Below are 23,349 nucleotides of genomic sequence, written 5' to 3' on the forward strand. Positions count from 1 at the left end.
GTATCCATTCAAAAACCAACTTGCCCACATCATGCCGGAGACTTGTGAAAATGTGAATGGGAGGGAGCGTAGGTACAAATGAAACCCCTACTGCAGAGGTGAACTATCATACAACTATCATACCTTTGGGGCCGAATCACAGAATAGAGAGAGCGAGTTTATTTCTGTCAGTATTGTACTGTTACACATTTAATGCACTGCTGGAGCTAGAAACAAGAATTTCGCTGCACCTGCGTTAAGTTCTGACTGTGTACACAACAAATACACTTTGATTTGATTTGAGAGAAAGACATAATATACATGTGTGATCTAAACATATGTTTCCCACGCCAATAAAACCCTTGGAATTGAATTGAAAGAGTTGAAACAGGAAATCAAGCGTATAGGGGTACTGGTAATCTGCTGTTACAGGCTTCATCGGAAACCCAATGAGGTGTGAAATGTGCCGGTTATTCAGCAACTCAAATGAGTTTTCGTTTAGATGATTTATAAAGGTACACACAGATAGCAGCCCGGCTGACCTGCGCAGAGTCAACCTAATATTATCTTATAAATGAGGTAAATTAGAACTGTAAACTGTAAAGTAAGTACCATGTTTAGGATGGGAGACGCTAGCGTTAAACCTAAACTTTGTTATAGTAAGTTTGCAAATTAGGTCATTATTTTGGTTTAATGAACAGAGATGCCAAAAAGGCTTTTTGCTACGTATATTTTGGTGTTTTATTAATAAAAAATGTACTTAGACCTTATTAATACTTTTATTATAAAAAAAACAGGGAAAAAAAGTAATTTCAGGCCATTGCATTATGCATAGAGATTCTAATGGTTTGCATATTAAAATAATCCTTAATTGACCAATTACAGTTGGGTGTACACACATATTTCAATTCAACTGAGGGCACTCAAACGGTGGGCTGTGTGTCAAATGGCACCCTATTCCCTGTATAGGGCCTTGGTCTACCTTAATGCATTAAAAAAGAGAATAGGGTGGCAATTAGGAGGAATCCTATACTGGATGCTTCTGGTGTAAAATCTGTATTTTACACATTTGTGGAAACCATTTGTAGCTTTCTAAACAGCTATGATATGTTGTATTCAAATTGTTCCACTATATTCAAATGTATCTCATTAGTTACACATACATATATGAGTTAATTAGTTTAGATAGGGGAGAGGCATTGTGCTGTGTTGTTTTAAAGCTTGACCATATCACCAAGCAATAGTCAAGATTGGATAAAACTAAAAGTCTTCAGGACTTGTTTGGTTGACAGTGGTATTAAAAATGTTGAGCATCTCTTTATCATAGACATACCTCTCCCCATCTTCACAACAATTGAATCAATATGCTTTGACCATGACAATTTACAGTCTAAGGGTAAACCAAGATGTTAAGTTTCCTCAACTTGCTCAGTCACATCATTCATTACCAGATTCAGCTGAGGTCTAGAACTTAGGGAATGATTTGTACAAAATACAATGCTTTTAGCTTTAGATATGTTCAGGACTAGTTTATTTCTCGCCACCCATTCCAAATCTGACTGCAACTCTTTACTTATGATTGCAGTAATTTCACTACCTGTGGTTGCTGACGTGTATAATGTTGAATCATTAGCGTACATAGACCCACAAGCTTTGTTTAATGCTAGCAGTAGATCATTAGTAAATATAGAGAACAGTAAAGGGCCAAGAGAGCTGCCTTGAGGAATACCACACTTTACATGTTATACATTAGAGAAGCTTCCATTAAAGAAAACCCTCTTTGTTCTATTGGATAGATAGGCCATATTATGAGTTGAGAGCAGAGGGTGTAAAGCCATAACACATACACTACCCTTCAAAGGTTCGGGGTCACTTGTTTTTGAAAGAAATCCATTTTGTTTGTCCATTAAAATATCATCAAATTGATCAGAAATACATTGTAGACCGTGTTAATGTTGTAAATTGTAGCTATTGGAGCTGGAAACGGCTGATATTTTATGGAATATCTACATAGGCGTACAGAGGCCCATTATCAGCAACCATCACTCCTGTGTTCCAATGGCACGTTGTGTTAGAAAATCCAAGGTTATCATTTCAAAAGGCTTATTGATCATTAGAACATTATTTTGCAATTATGTTAGCACAGCTGAAACTGTTGTGCTAATTAACCTGTCTAGGACTAGGGTTCCACTAGCGGAACCCTGTTCAGTCATTTTTCCAGACAAAGAGAGGAGTCACAAAAAGCACAAATAGAGATAAAATGAATCACTGACCTTTGATGATCTTCATCAGATGTTACACAATATATGTATGTTTTGTTTGATAAAGTTCATATTTATATAAAAAATCTGAATTTACATTGGCGCGTTACGTTCAGTAGTTCTAAAACATGCGGTGATTGTGCAGAGAGTCACCTCAAATTACAGAAATACTCATAATAAACATTGATAAAGATACAACTATTATACATGGAACTTTAGATAAACTTATCCTTAATGCAACTGCTGTGTCAGATTTCAAAAACCCTTACGGGGAAAGCAAACCATGCTCACTAATCTGAGTACAGCCTTTAGACAACAAAGCAGCCAAAAAGATACTCGCCATATTGGGAAGTCAACATTCCTCACTTAGCTTTGATGATCATCATCAGAATGCATTCCCAGGAATCCCAGTTCCACCATAAATGTTTGATTTCTTCGATAATGTCCATCAGTTATGTCCAAATATCTTCTTTTGTTAGGGCGTTTGGTAAACAAATCCAAAAGCGCGTTCAGGTCGCACCGAACTTCGGATGAAAAGTTAAAAAAGTTCCGTTACAGCCCGTAGAAACATGCCAAACTAAGTATGGAATCAATCTGTAGGATGTTTTTGACATACAACTTCATTAATGTTCCAACTGGACAATTCCTTTATCTGTACAAACGAAGTGGAACGTAGCTACCTTTCACATGAGCGCGCCAGACCGAGGCTGTGGCACTCTGCCAGACCACTCACTCAAAGAGCTCTTATGAGCCCCTCCTTTACAGTAGAGTCCTCAAAACAGTTTCTAAATACTGTTGACATCTAGTGGAAGCGTTGGGAAGTGAAACATAACTAATATCCCACTGTATCTTCAATGGGGGCTGAGTTGAAAAACTACAAACCTCAGATTTCCCACTTCCTGGTTACATTTTTACTTAGGTTTCTGCCTGCCATATGAGTTATGTTATACTCACAGACATTCAAACAGTTTTAGAAACTTCAGTGTTTTTCTATCCAAATGTAGTAATTATATGCATATTCTAGCTTTTATGGCTGAGTAGCAGGCAGCTTAATTTGGTCACGTTTTTCATCCAAGCTACCCAATACTGCTCCCTACCCCAAAGAAGTTAAAGAAGCAATAAAACTGGCCTTCTTTATAATAGTTAAGTATCTGCAAAATCCGCATTTGAGGGTTCGATTACAAACTCAAAATGGCCATAAACAGAGTACTTTCTTCTGAAATCCGTCAGTCTATTCTTGTTCAGAGAAATGAAGGCTATTGTATGCGAGAAATTGCCAAGAAACTGAAGATCTCGTACAACGCTGTGTACTACTGCCTTCACAGAACAGCGCAAACTGTCTCTAACCAGAATAGAAAGAGGAGTGGGAGGCCCTGGTGCACAACTGAGCAAAAGGACAAGAACATTAGTGTCTAGTTTGAGAAACAGACACCATACAAGTCCTCAACCTGCAGCTTCATTAAATAGTACCCGCAAAACACCAGTCTCAACATCAACAGTGAAGAGGCGACCCAGGGATGATAGCCTTCTCGGCAGAGTTTCTCAGACAGAGTGCTTGTGTTCTTTTGCCCATCTTAATCTTTAATTTTTATTGGCCAGTCTGAGATATGGCTTTTTCTTTGCAACTCGGCCTAGAAGGCCAGCATCCCGGGGTCGCTTCTTCACTGTTGACGTTGAGACGTGAAATGTCTAAGTGACCCCAAACTTTTGACCGGTCTGCATGCATGCATGCATGTATGTATGCATGTATGCATGTATGCATGTATGTATGTATGTACAGTTGAAGTTAGAAGTTTACATACACTTAGGTTGGAGTCATTAAAACTTGTTTTTCAACCACTGCATAAATTTCTTGTTAACTTCTTGCGTCGAGCCATCCCGGATCGGGGATCGTGAATACAGCCTCAAGCTCATTACCATAACGCAACGTTAACTATTCATGAAAATCGCAAATTAAATTAAATTAATCTATTTGCTCTCAAGCTTCGCCTTTTGTTAACAACACTGTCATCTCAGATTTTCAAAATATGCTTCTCAACCATTGCAAAACAAGCATTTGTGTAACAGTATTGATAGCTAACGTAGCATTTAGCGTTAGCATTCAGCAGGCAACATTTTCACAAAAACCAGAAAAGCATTCAAATAAAATCATTTACCTTTGAAGAACTTCGGATGTTTTCAATGAGGAGACTCTCAGATAGCAAATGTTCAGTTTTTCCTGAAAGATGATTTGTTTAGGACAAATCGCTCCGTTTTCTGCGTCACGTTTAGCTACGAAAAAAAACCTGTATCCAGGATTGTGTAAATCTATCCGCAAGCTCATTAGCATAACACAACGTTAACTATTCATGAAAATCGCAAATGAAATGAAATGAATCTATTTGCTCTCAAGCTTAGCCTTTTGTTAACAACAATGTCATCTAAGATTTTCAAAACATGCTTTTGAACCATAGATAAACAAGCATTTGTGTAACAGTATTGATAGCCTGGCATAGGATTATGCCTCTCTTTCACCATGCAACATTTTCCACAAAAACCAGAAAATAATTCAATTAAAATTATTTACCTTTGAAGAACTTCAGATGTTTTCAATGAGGAGACTCTGTTAGATAGCAAATGTTCCGCTTTTTACAAAAAATATTATTTGTGTCGACTAATCGCTCCGTTTTGTTCATCACGTTTGGGTAAGGAAAAAAAAAATATATATATATTAAGTCATTAAAACGTGAACTTTTTTCCAAATTAACTCCATAATACCGACAGAAACATGGCAAACCGATGTTTCGAATCAATCCTCAAGGTGTTTTTCACATATCTATCGACGATAAAATCCATCGTGGCAGTTGACTTTCTCTTCTGAAGAAATGGAACGTGCATGGACCTACAGATTACGCAATAATTTCGACAAGGACACCGGGCGGGACACCTGGTAAATGTAGTCTCTTATGGTCAATCTTCCAATGATATGCCTACAAACACGTCACAATGCTGCAGACACCTCGGGGAAACGACAGAAATCGCAGGCTCATTCCTGGCGCATTCACAGCCATATAAGGAGACATTGGAACACAGCGCCTTCAGAATCTGGGGCATTTCCTGTATGAAACTTCATCTTGGTTTCGCCTCTAGCATTAGTTCTGGGGCACCCACAGATAATATCTTTGCAGTTTTGGAAACGTCAGAGTTTTGTCTTTCCAAGGCTGTCAATTCCATGCATAGTCGAGCATCTTTCCGTGACAAAATATTGCGCTTATAACGGGCACGTCTTTTTATCCAATAATGACAATAGCGCCCCCATAGGTTGAAGAGGTTAACAAACTATAGTTTTGCAAGTCGGTTAGGACATCAACTTTGTGCATGACACAAGTCATTTTTCCAACAATTGTTTACAGACAGATTATTTCACTTATAATTCACTGTATCACAATTCCAGTGGGTCAGAAGTTTACGTACACTAAGTTGACTGTGCCTTTAAACAGCTTGGAAAATTCCCGAAAATCATGTAATGACTTTAGAAGCTTCTGATAGGCTAATTGACATTGTTTGAGTCAATTGGAGGTGTACCTGTGGATGTATTTCAAGGCCTACCTTCAAACTCAGTGCCTCTTTCCTTGACATCATGGGAAAATCAAAAGAAATCAGCCAAGACCACATCAAAATAATTGTAGACCTCCACAAGTCTGGTTCATCCTTGGGAGCAATTTCCAAATGCATGAAGGTACCATGTTCATCTGTACAAACAATAGTACGCAGGTATATACAAAACAAGTCCTATATCGACATAACCTGAATGGCCGCTCAGCAAGGAAGAAGCCACAGCTCCAAAATGGTCATAAAAAATCCAGACTACGGTTTGAAACTGCACATGGTGTCACGTAGCTAGGAGTGGTGGGTGCGGAGTCAGGCGCAGAGAGCAGAGGTTTAGGGAAAACCGTATTTATTCCGGTAAGGTAAGGTCACGCCAACAACAACAGGCGAAAATAATGACCGACCCAAAACAGGACACCAAACAGTCCAAAAGAATAACCCAACACAACCATCCACAAACAGAACAGAGAACAAGCCCGCACAAAAGCAGGCGGGAATAGAAGGCTTAAATAGCCCTGAAACAAACCCCAAACGAATAACAAGTGAAACCAATACAGACAAAACCAACAGAAAAGGAAAAGGGGATCAGTGGCAGCTAGTAGAGCGGTGACAACGACCGCCGAGCGCCGCACGAACAGGAAGAGGAGCCACATTCGGTGGAAGTCTTTTTTTCCATCTACGTAACATTGCAAAAATCAGAAACTTTCTGTCCAAAAATGATAAAGAAAAATTAATCCATGCTTTTTGATCATATTACTTGCTAGGGCTTCTTGTCAGAATGGCTGATTTCTTTTACTGCTAATGCTCTACTTTCTAAGCAAACAGCTGGAGGCAGGGCTTTCTCCTATAGAGCTCCATCTTTATGGAATGGTCTGCCTACCCATGTGAGAGACGCAAACTCTGTATCAACCTTTAAGTCTCATCTCTTCAGTGGGTCATATGATTGAGTGTAGTCTGGCCCAGGAGTGTGAAGGTGAACGGAAAATCTCTGGAGCAACGAACCGCCCTTGCTGTCTCTGCCTGGCCGGTTCCCCTCTTTCCACTGGGATTCTCTGCCTCTAACCCTATTACAGGGGCTGAGTCACTGGCTTACTAGGGCTCTTTCATACCGTCCCTAGGAGGGGTGCGTCACTTGAGTGGGTTGAGTCACTGATGTGATCTTCCTGTCTGGATTGGCGCCCCCCCTTGGGTTGTGCCGTGCCGGAGATCTTTGTGGGCTATACTCGGCCTTGTCTCAGGATGGTAAGTTGGTGGTTGAAGATATCCCTCTAGTGGTGTGGGGGCTGTGCTTTGACTCCTTGCTGTCCCCAGTTCATCTGACCGTGCTGCTGCTCCAGTTTCAACTGTTCTGCCTGTGATTATTATTATTTAACCATGCTGGTCATTTATGAACAATTGAACATCTTGGCCATGTTCTGTTATAATCTGGCCACCCCACATAGCCTGGTTCCTCTCTAGGTTTCTTCCAAGGTTTTGGCCTTTCTAGGGAGTTTTTCCTAGCCACCGTGCTTCTACACCTGCATTGCTTGCTGTTTGGGGTTTTAGGCTGGGTTTCTGTACAGCACTTTCAGATATCAGCTGATGTACGAAGGGCTATATAAATACATTTGATTTGAAGTTGTGACAGTACCCTCCCCGCTGAAGCGAGGCTCCTGCAGCGCGCCGACACCGGCCTCGAGGGCGACCCGGAGGGCGAGGTGCAGGGCAATCTGGATGGAGGAGATGGAAATCCCTCAGCAGTGATGGATCCAAGATGTCCTCCACCGGTACCCAGCACCTCTCCTCCAAACCGGAACGTACCCCTCCCAGTCCATGAGGTACTGTAGGCCCCTCGCCCGGCGTCTAGAGTCCAGAATGGAATGTACTGTGTACGCCGGGGACTCCTCGATGTCCAGAGGGGGCGGAGGGACCTAGGGCACCTCACCTTCCTGCAGGGGACCACCCTCTCCCTCGACGAGCTCATAGACATGTCGATACGACTGGACAACCTGCTTGCTGCCCGCGGGCGTCCAGAACTAGTCCTGTTAGTTCCACCTCCCGGCCCTCCCGCTCCAACACCTATGGAGTTAGAGGGGCCTGCATCGAGGGGAACCAGAGGAGGAGGCTCCTCCTGCACCAGCTGTTGTCGGAGAGGACACACTGCCGATCGGTGCTGGAGGAGCTCGTCTGGGAGTCGAGAGGGCAGGCAGAGCACTTCCCGGTCACCCCAGGTGAGTCAGCACCAGACTCACCCAGAGCTCCCTGTTGGTCACATGTTCATACTAATCTATTTTCCTGAATTTTCCTCCTCTTTCCAGCATAAGGCGCTAGTCGATTCAGGTGCAGCTGGGAACTTTATGGATCGCGGACTCGCTCTTAGTTTAGGGATTCCCCTGATGCCGATAGGCGAACCCTTCCCCGTGCACTCCCTAGATAGCTGACCGTTAGGGTCAGGGCTGGTCAGGGAGGCCACGGTTCCACTGGACATGGTAACGCAGGGGGATCATGGGGAGCGGATTAGTCTGTTCCTTATTGATTCACCTGATTCCAGTGGTGCTGTGGATTCCCTGGCTGACCATTGTTATGTTTGGAGGAAAAAGGGGGATGCTTGCAAGCTGAAGAACACCATCCCAACAGTGAAGTTGGAAGAATTACTTGTGTCATGCACAAAGTAGATGTCCGTCTTGCCAAAACTATAGTTCGTTAACACAACATTTGTGGAGTGGTTGAAAAACAAGTTTTAATGACTCCAACCTAAGTTTATGTAAACTTAAAAACTTGGAATGTATAAATATATATATATATATACACATACATATACACATATGGCAGGCTTTCTCAAAGCTAATTGCTGAATGTAAAATAGGACTAGGCCAAATTAACTGTCGGTTGAAAGTTGCGGAGAGAGAGAGCATCACTGTGACGATAACATTGTTAAGCTGATATATTAAATGGTTGCACATGACAAACAGTGACGAGCACAGTGAAAAATAAGATCCAAACGAATTGACATCCATTAGAAAATGGAAATCACTTGCAAACTGCAAGCAATGACATGAAGTATAAGATGCGCAGAAGAAGATGGGTGTGGAAGAAGATGGGGAAGAATACAGCCCAGAGAACAATGCCTCATCTTCAAATTAAGAAGAAATCCCCCAAGCTGAAAGATACATTTTTGTCAAAGAACAGCAAAATAACAAGGCCCTTGTCACCATATGACATACCAGGGAAGGATGGCAGCACAAAATGTCATAAGGATGACCCCAGGGCCCACAAGTTGCCCATGTAAAGGACATTGCCTCAACATTTTACATGTTCATCACACCAGCCATTGAAAAAATCATCCACGAGATGAAAAATATGTAGGGTTTACGTAAATATGGAGACAATTGGAAAAGGATGGATGAGATTGACCTGCGTGCCTACATAGGGCTGCTATTCTTAGCAGGTGTGTATAGGTCTCGAGGCGAGGCTACATGTAGACTCTGGGATGCAGAGAGTGGAAGGGCGATTTCCGTGCCACGATGCCATTGAAAGTCTTTCACACTTTCTCAAGAATGCTACGATTTGATAACCGTGAGTCAAGACCTGCAAGACATGTGAGATACAAACTGGTGGCCATCGGAGAGGTCTGGGAGAAGTGGGTGGAGCGTCTGCCATACCTCTACAACCCTGGGCCTGAGGTAACAGTGGATGAGCAACTGGTTCCATTCAGAGGTACATTTTTACTTTCATATATGTAATGTAAGTGATTTTCACTGTTAATTGTATAATATATTGCTGTAATATCGTTGATATGTAATTGTTTTTTGTGACACTGATAATAATTACTGATAGTAATTTCTTCTGTCAAAAGGTTGCTGTCCTTTCCGGTAATATGTGCCCAGCAAGCCAGCAAAGTATGGCATCAAGATATGTGTGGCCTGTGATGTACAATTCAGCTACGCTTGGAAGATGCAAGTCTACATAGGGATGCCGACCAGTGGAGGCCTGGAGAAGAACCAGGGGATGCGGGTTGTGCTTAATGTGACAGATGGACTGAGGGGGCACAATGTCACGTGGAACCATTTCTTCACCTCTTATGAACTCAGCCAGCAGCTCCTGAAGAGGAAGATCACCATGGTTGGCACAGTTAGAAAGAACAAGCCTGAGCTCCCCACTGCACTCCTCAACAAGGGGGAGAGAGGCCTTCTCATCAAAGTTTGCCTTCACCCCACCACCACTCTGGTTTCTTACCTCCCAAAGAGGAATAAGAATGTGGTCCTCCTGAGCACACTGCACAAAAAGCCTGAGATCAGTGACTGTGATGACAGGAAGCCAGCTATCATTCTGGACGACAACCACAACAAAGGAGGCATGGACAACCTGGACAAGGTGAAATGGAACTTACAGCTGCAGCAGGATGACAGCCCGCTGGCCCCTGGGCATCTTCCATAACATCATTGATGTGTCCTCATACAATGCCTTCATGATATGGAACAAGAGCAACCCTACCTGGATGCCTGATAAGCGGAACAAGAGGAGGGTGTTCCTTCAGCAGCTGGGAAAGGCACTTGTAACCCCACACATTCAAAGAAGGGAGTGCCTCCCCCACACAGCAGCCTCTGCAGCGCTTGTGAAAGCAGAACAGAATTGTGTCCTGATCCACCCGAGGCTGCAGCTGGTGCAGGCAGGTGGAGGAGATGCCAATCCTGCCCCCCAAAGAAGGACTGTAAAACAAATACTATGTGCTGAACATGTGAGAAATACATCTGCAAAGTCCATGCACATACACTTGCATACGTCCTACATGTGCTAATTAGAGTTGATTGATTTATGTTCTTCATGTTTTTGTTTTGTATCTATTATCTTATAATATCTTATCTTATTGTTGTTGTTTATACACCTTGTGGGTGGGGGCAGTGGTTAAAAAAATTAGAGAAGACTAGCATTTTGTAGTTGAATTCCCAATTGTATAGTATATAAGAATATATCACTATGTTGCCAAAAAAGTTCAAGACTGTTATTGTTTCCCTTCAATAAAATGCATTCAAAACTACTTTCTGCACATTTCTGCTATTTTCTTAGGCTATACAAGTGCTATTTCTTACCAAAAAAAGTATGTTTACACCTATGCAGTACCTTTAGCAATAATAATAATAAACCTCTACTTTAGTAAAGAAAACAATTATGACTGGTGTGTTGTAATAAAAACGAGTGGTGTCCACCGATTAAATGCAGTCTTTCTGCATTGTGAAGAAGGAAAACCCAGATATTCACAAAGTTTGTGATGAATGACAGGTTGTTTCTTCATGCAAAATAGATTTGGGGTTCAAAATTCAATTAAGCTGCTTTATTTTAGGGGTTTAGTGAAGGCGGGTCATTTTTTACCCTTAAGACAAGGGGAATATACAGAATGTTAAGACTACACAAGGGTTAAGTAGCACCATCCTGTTGCTCTGCTCAAACCATCGTATTACGCTACTCTCATCACCCCACTGGGGAATCATCGATACGGCTGGCAAGCCTAACTTCAAAGAAGCATCTTCAAAAGCAAATGGAAGGGAAATCAATTTTGTAGTTCTGTTCAGGACTGCACGACAAGTCACCAGATACCGGGCAACTACGAAGAAGGACAACAGTAGAAGAGTTGTTGGAACCATTTCGGACAATCAGAGCCTTACGAGCGTGCCAGGAAAAGGCCCAACCCCCTTTCCAAGGCTGCCCCGTTCACCGAGAGATCCCAGGCATTTCACGTCAATACATTCATGATTTCTGCTCAAAGCGGGCAGCGGTTCATGTGCAAAGTATATGGTTGTTGTCGGTGGGAGTAGTTTCTGAATGTGGCAATGTTAAGTGTCTCTCTCTTTCTCTCTCCATCTCTTATTTAACAAGCATCCATGTTGTTGCCATTTCGCTAGGGACCTGTTTTCAGCGTATTACGTCTCCCGTCAATAACCGGTGCAGACACTCTGTGTGTTTATCCTGTGTTTCCATTTAATTAGCTAGTAAATAAATAATTAAAACAATTTGTGTAGTACTGAATCAGATGTAAGGCTTGGGCTTTTGCAGATGCAAGGAGGTTAAGACTGTTCAGAATGGTGATATGATACAAAGTTATGATTAATAAGTTTACTGTTTATAGATGTGATAGGTAAAGACCTTTGAGTTTAGTTCAGGAGATGGTAACTCTTTAAAGAACCGCTCTCCGTCCTAATGAGTTTATTGTTACATGATTATTTGAATTGGGTAACAATTAAACATGGTTCGTTAATTCATTAGAAATATAACAGTCTTTAGATGAATGTTAAAGTTAAGTCACATCACTGGATTTGCAGCCTGTACAGCTTTCCCATTTGAAAAAGTATCATCATGCTGACTTAAGGTAAAGGGCCATTTGAGAAGTGGTAAGGCTCCAGAAAACAGACTGTAAGACAATAGAGTGTATCAGAGATTTGGAGGGAGGTAGGGAGGGAACTAGTTTGAGAGATAGAGAACAAGTTTGCGAGACAGAGAAAGAGAGAGCGGATAACACAATAACACAGGTATCCTTCTGAGGAGATCCTGATGTGGTTCTGTGTAAAACACTGCCGCTGCGACATCAAACGGCAGCTGCCAAGTGTGTTGGTACAGATTAGGTAGTGGACCGTAATTATGCGTGATCTGATGGAGCAAATCTTGGTTGCTTGGCAATTGGGAGCACAGCAGGGTAGCATCCCAAATAGCACCCCATTTCATATTTAGTGCACTACTTTTGAAGTAGTGTACTATATAGCGAACACGGTGCCATTTAGGACACAGCCCAGAACAGACAGAGCAGATCAGATGACCGGGGTTGGGGAAGAACAGAGATTAGAGGAGAGGAGAGACTGGGGTCAGTGATTGGACAGCCAGCTGGACATTACACACACCAGTAACCATGTGCTGGAGATATGGTCGATCACCCATCATGCTTATCTCAGAACAGCTTTTTTGACATGCTGTTTGTCATTGATACTGAACAAGTAGCTAGTAGTAAGGCGTGTGTACAACTGGCCTAGAGGCCTATAGACTACTTCTGTGTCCCAAATGGCATCCTATTCCCTAGATACTGTACTGCTTTTGTCCAGGGCCCAAAGAGGGGAGGAAGCTTCTTACTGTAACCAGTGCCTGTAATCTGATTCATTTTATCAATCAACCTACCAGGGTATTTACAAACAGTACAGGACCTATATCACCCACGTGTATTGATCAAACTTTTACTAACGCCGCAGAACTTTGTTCTAAAGCTGTATCCACACTCATTTGATGTAGTGACCATAATATTGTGGCTATATCCAGAAAAGCCAAAGTTCCAAAGGCTGGGCATAAAAGAGTGTAGAGTATAAGAGATCATACAAAATGTTTTGATTCCATTGTTGAAGTATGGGCGGCAGGTAGCCTAGTGGTTAGAGCGTGGGGCCAGTAACCGAAAGGTTGCTCGATCGAATCCCTGATCTGACAAGGTAAGAATCTATCGTTCTGCCCCTGAACAAGGCAGTTAACCCAATGTTTCTAGGCTGTCATTGTAAATAATAATTTGTTCTTAACTGACTTGCCTAGTTAAATAAGGGTTAAATATATATATATATTTTTTTAAAGTTAGTCTAATGTGTGTAAGGAGGAGCATCCAGAAGCTGCCCTTGATGCATTCATTAAAGAGGCACTATGAAGAAATCGCTCTGCCATTTCCTGGACAAATCTAATACTGTGGATCGCCTAAGGGAGTGATTGTTGTTTATATTGAAGGATACCTGGATGTAATCCGACGTCTTTGAAATTCAAATGAAATGGTTCCAACAACTCTTCTACTGTTGTCCTTCTTCGTAGTTGCCCGGTATCTGGTGAACTACAGAATTGATTTATCTTCCATTCGCTCTTGAAGATGCTTCTTTGAAGATAGGCTTCCCAGCCGTATCGATGGTTCCCCAGTGGGGTCATGAGAGTAGCATAATACGATGGTTTGAGCAGAGCAACAGGATGTTGCTACTTAACCCTTGTGTAGTCTTAACATTCTGTATATTCTCCTTGTCTTAAAGGGTAAAAAATTACCCGCCTTCACTAAACCCCTAAAATAAAGCAGCTTAATTGAATTTTAAACCTCAAATCTATTTTGCATGAAGAAACAACCTGTCATTCATCACAAACGTTGTGAATATCTGGGTTTTCCTTCTTCACACTGCAGAAAGACTGCATTTAATCGGTGGACACCACTCGTTTTTATTACAACACACCAGTCATAATTGTTTTCTTTACTAAAGTAGAGGTTTATTATTATTATTGCTAAAGGTACTGCATAGGTGTAAACATATTTTTTTTAGCAATAAATAGCACTTGTATAGCCTAAGAAAATAGCAGAAATGTGCAGAAAGTAGTTTTGAATGCATTTTATTGAAGGGAAACAATAACAGTGTTGACCTTTTTTGGCAACATAGTGATATATTCTTATATACTGTACAATTAGGAATTGTGTTTTTTTCTTAAACCATCATTTATTCCTTTTGCTCGAAAGGGGCGGCTCCAGCAGGCTGGCATGCTCCCTGACCTCACTTAGGGGCGAAGTCATGGAAAGTCATGAAAAATAATTACCTCTTATAACTTCTCAAATCACATCCCTCTCTTAACAAAAACAATTGAACCATTTTTCATATTACATGCACAACGCATCGTATGGAAACTTATTTGCAGTGAGTATACTTTCTAAGTTACAGTATTTCTTTTATGCATGTTTTAATGATGTCAAAGAATTACAAACAAAATGACATTAGTGTTCAATAGATCACCTCTAACCATTCCCCACATTCTATGTTAGATATATTGTTCCAGAATTTGCTTTTGAACGTGTTAAGAGTTTCAGGGGGGGAAAGGTCTATTGAGACAAAGCACATTCCTTTGTTGAATTTGGAGAGCACAGGCTTGGATATTCTCCATTGATTTACAACAGGATGTGAGTTGTTAATCCCCCACTAGTTCTGTCCTTCCTCTTCTACAGGTGAGAGGGGGTCTGATTGAAGTTATTCAATGCTAACCTGATCTGATCTATTTGGATAGCTCATGGTCAGTTATGGCACTAGGATTCAGACAAGCAGGCAGGCAGGCACGCACACACGCACACACACACACACACACACACGCTGGAGTAGGGCAAGATGTAGGGCTACAAGACTTGCCACAGGGAGTTTATGTCCTCCACTCGCAGTAATTACCTAGACTACTAACGTGTTCACGTTCTTAATGCAGTGGAACATATCACTTTTAAAGGAGTGATATGTAGAAATCACTCCACCATTTCATGGTTGCTAAAACTCAAATAGTTTGCCTAACGAAACAAGCAATGTACAGTGCATTCGGACCCCCTGACTTTTTCCACATTTTGTTACATTACAGCCTTATTCTAAAATTGATTAAACTCATTTTTTCCCTCATCAATCTACACAATATCCCAGAATGACAAAGTGAAAAAAGTGTTTTTAGAAATGTTTGCAAATCTATTCAAAATAAAAAACAGAAATACCTTATTTATATAAGAATTCAGATCCTTTGCTATGACACTCGAAATTGAGCAGAGGTGCATCCTTCTTCCACTTATCATCCTTGAGAAGTTTCTACAACTTGTGGTAAATTCAATTGATTGGACATTATTTGGAAAGGCACACACCTGTCTATATAAGGTCCCACAGTTGACAGAGCATGTCAGAGTAAAAACCAAGCCATGAGGTCGGAGGAATTGTCCGTAGAGCTCCAAGACAGGATTGTGTCAAGGCACAGATCTAAATTAATCATAAATGGAAGCATCAAGACTTTTCCTAGAGCTGGCTGCTCGGCCAAACTGAGCAATCGGGGGAGAGGAGCCTTGGTCAGTGAGGTGACCAAGAACCCAATGGTCGCTCTGACTGTGCTCCAGAGTTCCTCTGTGGAGATGGGAGAACATTCCAGAAGGAAAACCCTCTCTGCAGCACTTCAACAAATCAGCCCTTTATGGTAGAGTGGCCAGACGGAATCCACTCCTCAGCAAAAGGCACATGAAGGACTCTCAGACCATGAGAAACAAGATTCTCTGGACTGATGAATCCAAGACTGAATTATTTGGCCTGAATGCCAAGCGTCACGTCTAGAGGAAACCTGGCACCATCCCTACGGTGATAAAAGTCACCTTGTCCGAGAGAGATTGTCCGAGAGCCAAATACATTTAAACTCAGTTTTTCACAATTCCTGACATTTAATCCTAGTAAAAATTCCCTGTCTTAGGTCAGTTAGGATCATCTCTTTATTTAAAGAATGTGAAATATCAGAATAATAGTAGAGAGAATAATTTATTTCAGCTTTTATTTCTTTCATCACATTCCCAGTGGGTCATAAGCTTACGTACATTCAATTAGTATTTGATAGCATTGCCTTTAAATTGTTTAACCTGGGTCAAGCGTTTCGGGTAGAATTCCACAAGAATCCCACAATAAGTTGCATGAATTTCAGCCCATTCCTCCTGACAGAGAGGATGTAACTGAATCAGGTTTGTAGGCCTCCTTGCTCGCACACGCTTTTCAGTTCTGCCCACAAATGTTCTATGGGATTGAGGTCAGGGCTTTGTGATGGCCACTCCAATACATTGACTTTGTTTTCCTTAAGCCATTTTGCCACAACTTTTGAAGTTGGCTTGGGGTCATTGTCCATTTGGAAGACCCATTTGTGACTAAGCTTTAACTTGCTGACTGATGTCTTGAGATGTTGCTCCAATATATCCACATAATTTTCCTGCCTCATGATGCCAACTATTTTGTGAAATACACCAGTCTCTCCTGCAACAAAGCACCCCCACAACCTGATGCTGCCACCCCCCATGCTTCATGGTTGAGATGGTTTCCTTCGGCTTGCAAGCCTACCCCTTTTTCCTCCAAACATAACGATGGTCACTATGGCCAAACAGTTCTATTTTCGTTTCATCAGACCAGAGGACATTTCTCCAAAAAGTACGATATTTATCCCCATGTGCATTTCAAAACCGTAGTCTGGCTTTTTTATGGCGGTTTTGGAGCAGTGGCTTCTTCCTTGCTGAGCGGCCTTTCAGGTTATGTCGATATAGGAATCGTTTTACTCTGGATATAGATACTTTTGTACCTGTTTCCTCCAGCATCTTCACAATATCCTTTGCTGTTGTTTTGGGATTGACTTGTACTTTTTGCACCAAAGTACGTTCATCTCTAGGAGACAGAACGCGTCTCCTTCCTGAGCGGTATGACAGCTGGGTGGTCCCATGGTGTTTATACTTGCATACTATTGTTTGTACAGATGAACAGGGTACCTTCAGGCATTTTGAAATTGCTCGCAAGGATGAACCAGACTTGTGGAGGGCTACAATTTGTTTTTTTTGAGGCCTTGGCTGATTCCTTTTGATTTTCCCATGATGTCAAGCAAAGAGGCACTGAGTTTGAAGGTAGGCCTTGAAATACATCCACAGGTACACCTCCGATTGACTCAAATTATGTCAATTAGCCAATCAGAAGCTTCTAAAGCTGTGACGGAATTTTCTGGAATTTTCCAAGCTGTTAAAAGGCACTGTCAACTTAGTGTATGTAAACTTCTGACCCACTGGAATTGTGATACAGTGAATTATACATTAAATAATCTGTCTGAAAAACAATTGTTGGAAAAATGACTTGTGTCATGCACAAAGTAGATGTCCTAACCGACTTGCCAAAAGTATAGTTTGTTAACAAAAAATTTGTGGAGTGGTTGAAAAATTAGATTGAATCACTCCAACCAAAATGTATGTGAACTTCCGACTTCAACTGTACATGGTTGTCAAAACATCATGCCAGGGTAAGCCTACACAAAACACAGCCCTTATTTTAAGGGTTTCTAAAATCCCTATGTGAAAAATGAATGGTGGAAAAAAACATTGGAAACATTATCCTGTTTGACCGCAAGGTATTATGGGTATGGTGACACCTCCGCTGTGAGGCTCTATATTTGTACTTAAGCCAAATTAATTTGAATTGTAGTCATATTATAATTTTCTGAAATCTTCATCTGTTCCGAATTGTCACACATATTCCAACTTTTAACATCACTCAAATTAACGGACTCATGATCGGACTAAAGATACTTCTGAACATTTAAAAAAAAATCTCCAATACTTTGTTCGGCAAAGTGCATCCAAAGACAATTTGCACTACATCTAACACTTTACCAGAATCTAACAGCTACACATTACACAGCAGTAACTCTCCTCTCCTGCAGAGTCCTGTTGCTAGCCTAATGTTTAATCTGGCAGTGTCGCAAATGGCACCCTATTCCCTTTATAGTGCACTACTTGGTCTGCCCTACCCTGGTCAAAGTCATACAATATAAATTGAATATGGTGCCATTTGGGATGCAACCAGAGGTATGTTCTGATGGCAGCTGTGTCCCTACTTTACCATACTCTACCTCTCTGAACTCACTAAACTCTCCAGCTAGCTACCGAAAAGCTGTTTTAAGCCTCACAACCAAACCCATAGGATTACTGCTGTATCATGCATTCCCATTCAGACACTCACACAGTGCTTGAAGTGGACTGAAATAGATGCTCATTTTGGGTGTCTGTACAAATGTTATTTTGGTGCCAGTGCTCATCATATTTTTAAGCCATTATTCTATAAAAGGTGCCAGTACTCAAGCAGTATAATATTTGAGGCGAAGGTACTCTGTGTGTACCTGCCCAATTCAAGCACTGCGTACAGTACAGCCTCGGAAGTTCCACACACCAATACTACCACACACAGAATGGAGAATTGTCTCTCTTCTCAATCTTCCGCAGCATGGCTAGAGTTGGTTTGAATATGGCTGGCAGAGAGTAACCAAGTTCAGCACTTTCTATCTCCAAACAAACATGTTTCCTTCCTTCTTTGGAGTATAAACTCTTATAATCTCAGGGCCAACATCTGGTGTGCCACCAAATATCATTAAATGTTCTGAACCGTGTAGAAAAAAAGTCATGGCTACTGGAGAGCTGCTGAGGCGACAGACACAAAGAGCACATAGCTGATTCAGCCCCAATCTTACTCTTTCCCCCAGTCTCTCTCCATCTCCATCTCTGCTTCCCACTCCATGTCTGACTTATTCTATCCTACATTATCCTCCCCCCCTCTCTTCTCTTCCTCCATCTCTCCCTCTCTGTCCAATCTGACAGACACCCACACTCCAATGTGTTCCTGTCCATGCGTGTCATGACTGGGGTTACAGCAAGGTTGTTGTCGTCTAATGCAATGTTCTGTCAGAAAGGTCAAAGTTCAACGAAAAGAGCTTGTGTATTGGTCTGAATAATGATGACAGTCGGGGCCAGCCTTGACAGACCGGATCATGGCAAACATACCAACTACTGTGACACTTTCAGTATTTTGAAAGTTCTATATCTTGAAATCTTGATTGCTGACGTGCAAAACATTTTGGGACTGTATCAACAGTGGCTCTTATGCTATAAAGTATCGGTACTGCAACCCAACCTTCAGATAAGAATGTGCATCTTTTCTCTTACTTGCAAAAACGTGCCCTGGGAACGTTTTCATCATGAGGTTGAGTTGCAGTATAGTTATAAACCAGATATACATTAACTCACCCACTTTATTGTCTCCTCTTCCACACAATGTCTCGCCAGTCCTTAAATCCAAGCCTGTTGTCCTCCATGCAAGCGGGCAGGTCTTTAATAAAAACAGAACAGGAGAGAGAGAGAAAAACAATGTTGAGAGAACATTAAAAAATAGAAGAACAAATAAATAACAGTTTTGTTTTAAGGCAATTACACTGCTCAAGGAATACGAAAACAAGAGACTTAACTCTCAAACCAGAAATGCTTGGTCGGAGAGACATTCAATGCTGTAACGTATTCAGCTAAGATGAGTTTCGCTAAAATATCAAACCTGCGCTGTCTCAGTTCTCATCCCAAACGCGGTCCTTTGGGAAGCCGTGAGATATAGCATGAAAGAGAGAACATGCACGGAATCCGCCCCGCCTCCCCAAAAGGAGAAGATAAGAGCAAGCATTTAACTTTAAGCCTATTTGTGCTCCTTGAAATATATAAGGCTGAGGGGTCCTGCAGTCTCTTTGATGAACTGCTCTTAGTCCCAAATGTCATCAAATCAACAAAAAAATCCAATTTCATGTCACATGTCCCGAATACAACAGGTGACCTTACAGTGACATGCTTACTTACAAGCCCTTAACCAACAATGCAGTTTTAAGAAAACACCATAAAAACCTAACAGATAAGAATGAGAAATGATTAAAAAGCACCAGTAAATAACAATAGCAGGGCTATATACAGGGGGTAGCGGTACAGTGTCACTGTGCGCGGGCACCCGTATCGAAGTAAGAGGTAATATGAACATGTAGATAGAGTTATTAAGGTGACTATGCATAGATAATAACAGAGAATAGCAGAAGTGTTCCAAAGGGGGAGGGGCAATGCTTAATAGTCTGGGTAGCCATTTGATTAGTTGTTCAGGAGTCTTATAGCTTGGAGGTAGAAGCTATTTAGGAGCCTCTTGGACCTAGACTTGGCCCTCCGGTACCGCTTGCCGTGCGGTAGCAGAGAGAACAGTCTATGACTAGGGTGGCTGGAGTCTTTGACAATTTGTAGGGCCTTCCTCTGACACTGAGCAGTTGCCAGTTGGTGTGCTTGGACAATGTTAGTTTGTGGTTGATGTGGACGCCAAGGAACTTGAAGCTCTCAACCTGCTCCACTGCAGCCCCGTCGATGAGAATGGGGGCGTGCTCGGTCCTCCTTTTCCTGTAGTCCACAATCATCTCCTTTGCCTTGATCACATTGAGGGATAGGATGATGTCCTTGCACCACACGGTCAGATCTCTGACCTCCTCCCTTCCACTGTTGTGTCATCAGCAAACGTAATGACGGTGTTGGAGTCGTGCCTGGCCGTGCAGCCATGAGTGAACCAGAGGGGACTGAGCAAGCTCCCCTGAGGGGCCCCCGTGTTGAGGATCAGACAACGCTGAGCTGTTGTCGATATAGCATTCTCACATTGCTGTTCCTTTTGTCCAGGTGTGAAAGGGCAGTATGGAGTGCAATAGAGATTGCATCATCTGTGGATCTGTTGTGGCGGTATGCAAATTGGAGTGGGTCTAGGGTTTCTGGGATAATGGTGCGGATGTGAGCCATGACCAGCCTTTCAAAGCATTTCATGGCTATTGACGTGAGTGCTATAGGTCGGTAGTCATTTAGGCAGGTTACCTTAGTGTTATTGGGCACAGGGACTATGGTGGTCTCCTCTCCCCTTCTATATTTAGTGCACTACGTTTAACCAGGGCTCTGAACAAAAGTAGTTCCCTATAAATCAAATTTAAATCAAATCACATTTATTTATATAGCCCTTCGTACATCAGCTGATATCTCAAAGTGCTGTACAGAAACCCAGCCTAAAACCCCAAACAGCAAGCAATGCAGCGCCGACAGAGATGGCCGCCTCGCTTCGCGTTCCTAGGAAATTATGCAGTTTTTTGTTTTTTTACGTGTTATTTCTTACATTGGTACCCCAGGTTATCTTAGGTTTCATTACATACAGTCGAGAAGAACTACTGAACATAAGAGCAGCGTCAACTCACCATCAGTATGACCAAGAATATGACTTTCGCAAAGCGGACCCTGTGTTCTGCCTTTCACCCAGGACAACGGAATGGATCCCAGCCGGCGACCCCAAAAAACGACTTCGAAAAAGGGGAAAACGAAGCGGTCTTCTGGTCAGACTCCGGCGACGGGCACATCGTGCACCACTCCCTAGCATTCTCCTCGCCAATGTCCAGTCTCTTGACAATAAGGTTGATGAAATCCGAGCAAGGGTAGCATTCCAGAGGGACATCAGAGACTGTAACGTTCTTTGCTTCACGGAAACATGGCTCACTGGAGAGACGCTATCGGAGACGGTGCAGCCAGCTGGTTTCTCCACGCATCGCGCCGACAGAAACAAACATCTTTCTGGTAAGAAGAGGAGCGGGGGCGTATGCTTTATGGTTAACGTGACGTGGTGAGGCCAAAACAACATACAGGAAGTCCTTCTGTTCACCTGATTTAGAATTCCTCACAATCAAAAGCAGACCGCATTATCTACCAAGGGAATTCTCTTCGATTATAATCACAGCCGTATATATTCCCCCCAAGCAGACACATCGATGGCTCTGAACAAACTTTATTTGACTCTTTGCAAACTGGAATCCATATATCAGGAGGCTGCATTCATTGTAGCTGGGGATTTTAACAAGGCTAATCTGAAAACAAGACTCCCTAAATTTTATCAGCATATCGATTGCGCAACCAGGGCGGGAAAAACCTTTGATCATTGCTATTCCAACTTCCGCGACGCATATAAGGCCCTGCCCCGCCCTCCTTTCGGAAAATCTAACCACGACTCCATTTTGTTGATCCCTGCCTACAGACAGAATCTAAAACAAGAAGCTCCCGCGCTGAGGTCTGTTCAGCGCTGGTCCGACCAATCTGATTCCACACTCCAAGACTCCTTCCATCACGTGGACTGGAATATGTTCCGTATTGCGTCAGACGACAACATTGACGAATACGCTGATTCGGTGTGCGAGTTCATTAGAACGTGCGTTGAAGATGTCGTTCCCATAGCAACGATTAAAACATTCCCAAACCAGAAACCGTGGATTGATGGCAGCATTCGTGTGAAACTGAAAGCGTGAACCACTGCTTTTAATCAGGGCAAGGTGACTGGAAACATGACCGAATACAAACAGTGTAACTATTCCCTCCGCAAGGCAATCAAACAGGCTAAGCGTCAGTATAGAGACAAAGTAGAATCTCAATTCAACGGCTGACACTGCCCGCAACTAAAACATGCGGACTCTCCTTCACTGCAGCCGACGTGAGGAAAACATTTAAACGTGTCAACCTTGCAAGGCTGCAGGCCCAGACGGCATCCCCAGCCGCGCCCTCAGAGCATGCGCAGACCAGCTGGCTGGTGTGTTTACGGACATATTCAATCAATCCCTATCCCAGTCTGTTGTTCCCACATGCTTCAAGAGGGCCACCATTGTTCCTGTTCCCAAGAAAGCTAAGGTAGCTGACCTAAACGACTACCGCCCCGTAGCACTCACTTCCGTCATCATGAAGTGTTTTGAGAGACTAGTCAAGGACCATATCACCTCCACCCTACCTGACACCCTAGACCCACTCCAATTTGCTTACCGCCCAAATAGGTCCACAGACGATGCAATCTCAACCACACTGCACACTGCCCTAACCCATCTGGACATGAGTAATACCTATGTGAGAATGCTGTTCATCGACTACAGCTCGGCATTTAACACCATAGTGCCCTCCAAGCTCGTCATCAAGCTCGAGACCCTGGGTCTCGACCCCGCCCTGTGCAACTGGGTACTGTACTTCCTGACGGGCCGCCCCCAGGTGGTGAGGGTAGGCAACAACAACTCCACCCCGCTGATCCTCAACACTGGGGCCCCACAAGGGTGCGTTCTGAGCCCTCTCCTGTACTCCCTGTTCACCCACGACTGCGTGGCCAAGCACGCCTCCAACTCA

The 23,349-nt window shown here is 42.6% G+C and overlaps 1 protein-coding gene across 8 annotated transcripts in view; it reads right to left on the reverse strand.

Moving 5' to 3' along the window:
- Positions 1-23,349, reverse strand: part of dlgap1b (discs, large (Drosophila) homolog-associated protein 1b) — a 273,834-nt gene that overhangs the window by 160,855 nt on the left and 89,630 nt on the right. For 5 of the 8 annotated variants that reach the window (XM_052506334.1, XM_052506348.1, XM_035760357.2 and 2 more), the window contains one exon: positions 19,399-19,480. The gene's annotated coding sequence lies outside the window, so the exon portion shown is untranslated. The remainder of the gene's footprint in view (positions 1-19,398; positions 19,481-23,349) is intronic. The other 3 variants (XM_052506344.1, XM_052506318.1, XM_052506347.1) reach the window with 1 other exon arrangement.

The sequence above is a fragment of the Oncorhynchus keta genome, chromosome 4 (genome assembly GCF_023373465.1).
Source record: "Oncorhynchus keta strain PuntledgeMale-10-30-2019 chromosome 4, Oket_V2, whole genome shotgun sequence".
Lineage (NCBI taxonomy): Eukaryota > Metazoa > Chordata > Actinopteri > Salmoniformes > Salmonidae > Oncorhynchus > Oncorhynchus keta.